Genomic DNA, 5,577 nt, shown 5'->3' on the forward strand with positions numbered 1-5,577 from the left:
AGATTATACAATGAAAATGTTGAAAGTTTTTATGAAGTAGATGGAGGAAGGGAGATAAAGGAGGGCAATGGGGTGAATAATCAAAGCACATTATAAGCAGGTATGAAAATGTCACAGTGAATTTCATTAAAAAGAAATAAATGAAGAAGCATGAATAGGAGAATGAGTTACTGTGACACCCTTTTATAAAACTGTAACTTTACTTTTGATCTTAATTCAGCTGATAGGTAAGACTGATTAGTCTGAGCTGATAAAAGAATCAGTGAACTGGAAGGTATTTATGAGAATATTATTTTGAATGTAACAAAGGGAGATAAAGACATTGGAGATAAGAGAAAAAAAATTCTTTTAAAGAATTCCCAGTTTTCATCCATTGGGAATTGTACAAGGAATGACCAAGGCAATGAAGAAGTAAAAAATATCTAGAATATTGTCCAAACATTTTCCAGAATTGCACTGGACAGTCTTCAGATTTAACCATTTTATCATCACCTGATGACCAAATTTGCACAAGTCCACATAATCTATGTATATGTTTTTGTACAAACATTTAATTTAGGGCAAGTGTCCAGGATTGGAATTTCTTGATCATTTATTATAGTATTTGCTTTTGAGACAAGGTCTCATTGTGTGGCCCAGACTAGGCTGAAACTTGTGATTCTCCTCCAAAGCAGTATGATTACAGGTGTGCATCACCACACCCTGCTATGCATACTCTTAATTTTATAAAGAGGGACAAGCCATTTTCCAGAGTGACTGTATCATTTATCAAAACCATCAGTAACATAGGAGAGTTCAGAGTTCTGTGTGTCTATCAGCAGTTGGTATTGCCTATTTTTAGTTTTAGCTGCTCTTACACCATGGAGTACATCTAATCCTGGTTTAAAGTCGTATTTTCCTAATGATGGGATGTTCAATAGCCTTTTGCTAAATTAAACTCCCATAATATGAATTTTGCTCTTTCATAGAATATAACACAGTGGTTTGAAGGTGAAGGTATGCCATAAGTTTTGAAGCTACCATCACTAATTCCAAAATGTCTTCATGACACTAATAAAACGTATTAACCATTTTCCTCTCAGCTGAGCCTCTGACAATTACTAATTTACTTCCTGTCATTGTGTTTTCCAAGTTTGGGCATTTTATTAAAATGGAATCATACAGTGGTGAGAAATAGCGTAGTTACACTGTTCCCCCCTCCAACCCCACCTCACAGAGTCCCTCTCCCAATCACCCATCCTCCTTCTTTGAGAGGTTGTCCCCCAGGTACTCCCCCACCCTGGTGCGTCAAGTGCTGTGCTTACACATACAACCACGAGGACCTTCCTCTAGATCCCTGCCCTCAGTGCTGTTTTATAGTTTGAGGACATACATTTTTCATTTCTTTCATTACATTTATTACTAAGCATTTCATTCTTTTTAATGACATTTCCAAATAGGGTTGTTAAACTTTATTTTTGCATTGCTTATTGCAGAAATGATTTCATTTTCATCATTTCAATTGTGTAGAATAATAATTTTTGTACATTTGTCTCATATTCCAAAACTTAGCTGGAGTCATTTATCCATCATAATAGGCCTCTGTGTATGCATTTATGTAGATTTTTTAAATTTTCTATTTATACACTATTGTGTCATTTGCAGGTAGAAATGGCTTCACTTCTTCCCTTTCAGCCTAGATGCCTTCCATTTCTTTATCTTGATCATTTGCCCTAGAAACTGTGATACAGTAATGAGTAGAAATGGCAGGTCTGGATGCTTTTGCCTTTCTCCTGCTCTAGCTTTTTCCCAATTGGGTCTGATGCTAGTTACTGTGTTTTGCTGTATTTTCATAGATGTCCTTCATACCTAAGTTTGTGTGTGTGGGTGTGTGTGTGTGTGTGTACATGCATGTGTGCACTAATGTTTATTTTTAATTTAAAATTCTAAAAGTTGCCCCTAAAATGTGGGAAGGTAATTGAATTTTTATCAGTATATGCTATAATGATATTATCATTGCTTATCAGATTTCAGAATTGTGTGTTTTTGTCTTTTGATTGTTTGACTTAACACAACTATGACACATGAGAATTAGGACAGGTTTGTTTCTTCTATGCTAATATGTATAAATTTCATTATTGTTTCTTATTCCATTAGCTAAAATTTTCAAGATGATCTTGAGTGGGAATGGTGACAGAGGACACACTAGGTTTTCTTTATTAAATATAATAGAGTTTCATAGCTGTTGTTTATCTAATCGAGGAAATTTTCCTCTATTCCTCATTTGCTAAAGAATTTATTTTTTAAATTATGAGTGATTCTTTGATTTTTGTCAGCTGCATTTTCTTTTTCTTATCTTTATTTAAATATTTATTTACATCCCAAACACTATTCCCCCTCCAATCCCCCCTCACAGAGTCCCTCTCCCAATCACCCATCCTTCTTTTCTCCCAGGTATTCCCCCACCCTGGTGCATCAAGTCTCTGCGTGGTTAGACATATCCTCTTCCACTATGGCCAGGCAAAGCAACTCTATGTGCTGGGGCCTTGGTTCAGTCCTTGTATGCTCTTTGTTGGTTATTGATTTGATTATGTGACTTTTCCTTAGTTATGCAGTAGATGACACTAATTGGCTTTTGAATGTTGAATCAAAATTGCATACTTCTAATAAATACCACTTGGCCATGTGAATAAATTCTCTTACACATTGCACATTGAACTCACCAATATTTGGCTAAGAAAATTCACATTCATGTTTATAAGGTTCATATTCTTGTACTGTCTTTGGTTAGAAACTGCGATGCTGAATTTTAACCAACTTGATTATATTAAGAAGCATTAGGGTATGAGTGAGGCACACTTTTGGATCTACCCATAAGGGTATTTCCTGAGCAGATCAACTAAAATGGGAAGACCCTTCTTGAATATGGAGGTACCAAATTATAGACTGGGGTTCTGGGTTGAATAAAAGATGGACGGGTGGGAAAGAATCCGAGTAACATCATTCCTTTCTGTCTCCTGTAAGCCACCTAACATTCTTACCACACCAGATATAAGCTACCCCCACAGCTGTGCCTTTCTTGTTAGAGACAGTACTCTCAAACCATGACCCCAAACAAATCTTTCTCTTAAGTTGATTCTTGTTGGATTCTTTTTTAATAGAAAAGTAACTAATATAAAACTGGGCACTGAGAGACCTCGTTAACAGGCCATTGGGAATGGTTTTGTAGGAAGAATATGGAGTTGTTTACAGCTGCCAGCTAGAGAGGCTATTTAAAGCTGTAAGTGGAGCTTGAGGGACCACTCTGGTATGCAGTTGGAAGACCAGAACAGCAAAGAAAGGCAGCCATTGGGAGCCATCTTAATGAAGTTGCAGAGATGAATAAAGGCAATTGTATGATGTTTTGGCAAGAAAGTGGCTATGCCTGCCCATTTCCTAAAATCTTAAATTAGGCTAAATTTAAAAATAATGGACTAACTCTTTTGGCAAATGAAATTTCAAGTCAGTACCATATGTTGTGTGACAAAATCTTTCCTGGATCGATGCAACACACCTGCCTACTCATCCCAGATAGAGATCCCATGACAGACTAAAGTATGAATACCAACAAAGTCCAACTTTGTGACTCATGAGTTTAATTGGGGTTACTTACACGAATGTGTGTGAGGGGTTTCTTACAGGAGCAGAAATGATTTAACGATATCTCACCAAAGCTCACTCAAGTATGGATGGCAGCTCACAAAAGCTGGGAACATAGAGCGCACTGTCTGCAGGCAGCTTGACAGGTTAGAGAGTGTCCTTTCCGGTTGCCTCCGTTGATCCAAATCTCTTCAAGATAGCTCAGATGGTCTCTGTGTTTTTATTTTTTCAGGCAACTAGCCTAGGGTCAGAGTCTTCTTGACAGTTTGAATTGTCTCAGAGTCTAATTTGTAGTTCAGCTTAAGTATTCTGAAAGGGATTCTTGGCTTTTACAGTTTTGTCTGCCAGGAAGGGGTCTAGTGAATCTGGTGAAGTTTCAGGGTCTTCTTGAAGCTATTTTTGAGTTGTTAATCTTTCTGTAAGATGGAAGGTAAAGGTTGGATTTTGCTGTAGAATGGGATGTTCCAGTCTCTGAGGAGACTGTTATAGAATACCATACTGGGGCTATATAAAGTTATTTCTCACTATTCCTACCAAGGTTACAGTAGGAGGGGGGAGTGGGAGGGGGAAGTGGAAGAGAAAAATGGGAAAAATGTACATCTTGGGAGGGAAAGAAGTGCAGGTTAGTTTAAAACTGTGGACAGAGTAGATGTAATTGTTAGAGATCGGGGTAAATAAAGGGAAACGTATACTCTGTTCTAGGATTATTTGACATCTCCTTGAGGACAAGATGCCATCTATTTATGGCTTCAAACTCATCTTAAGAGTTCCCTTTTGTAAAGAATATGTCTGCACAGAGCCTTTGTGGCATCCTGCTAGAGCATAGGCACTTCACTTGAGGGAAGTGCTTTCTTCTCAGTTTCAGCTATCCTGTGTCTTCATGCAGTTCCCCTCCCATGGAGATCTGCTTCCTCCCTATTTTCTTCCCCATTGGTTTTTGTGGGCTGTGATTTCTATCATGGCATCCCCAGTTATTTGGATAATGTTGCAGTAGCAGACAGCTGTCAAGTCTTTGTAGGCAGACAGGTAAAGTGGTAATCAAACTGCCAAGGATGACAGGAAACGTATGAAGGCAGAGTGGTGCTAACTTTACGTACTGACCACTAGTGTGTGTGGCTCTTTCACTGTAAAGAATACAGGTAGAGTAAGTAAGGATGTCTGCAATTGTGTTGGGCAAGAATAAGAGCTCTGAGAAATGAGGTTCATGGGTCCTCTCTTGATTCAGTTTCCTCATCTATAAAATGGTGCTGGTAGGCAGGAGCTGGGTCGCTGTATATTTAGGGTCTCCCAAGGTCTCCTGGTCTGTGGTTGTGTTCTTTGATATTTATGTCCATGTGCTCTAGACATCATTTGAAGTCTATCTGCAACAGTGCATCTTTTGCTAAAATAGTTACGAAGGATGCAATTTCTACTGTGTTTGTGAAAATGGAAATGCAGAGTTTAAAGATGCATCTGGTGGATCTTTCAATGCCATAACAGTATGTGGTTTTCTTTATTCATGTAGAAATACTATTTGGAAAGGAAGAAGTACATGAAGATAGCATGGAAAAGCAGGGAGGGCAGGGGGGAGGAGGAAGGTAACAAATAATAAGACTATACAGATATGCATGTGTGAAAAAGTCATAAAGAAACCTATTATTTAGATGCTAACTTAACAGGTCCTAAGATCCAGCAAGATGGCCCAGAGGGGTCAAATGTGTTAACTTGAGCTAAGTCCTCATACTCCATGCTGAAAGGGGGGAGCTCAATTTTTTGAAGAAAAATGTTTTCTTTTCTCCTTGTAATTATAATATAATTAAATCATTTCCAACTTCCCCTTTCTCCCTCCAAGCCCTCCTTTCTCTCTTTCAAATTGATTTCTTTTCTTCTTCTTCTTCTTCTTCTTCTTCTTCTTCTTCTTCTTCTTCTTCTTCTTCTTCTTCTTCTTCTTCTTCTTCTTCTTCTTCTTCTTCTTCTTCT

This window comes from Mus pahari, chromosome 10 (genome assembly GCF_900095145.1).
Source record: "Mus pahari chromosome 10, PAHARI_EIJ_v1.1, whole genome shotgun sequence".
Lineage (NCBI taxonomy): Eukaryota > Metazoa > Chordata > Mammalia > Rodentia > Muridae > Mus > Mus pahari.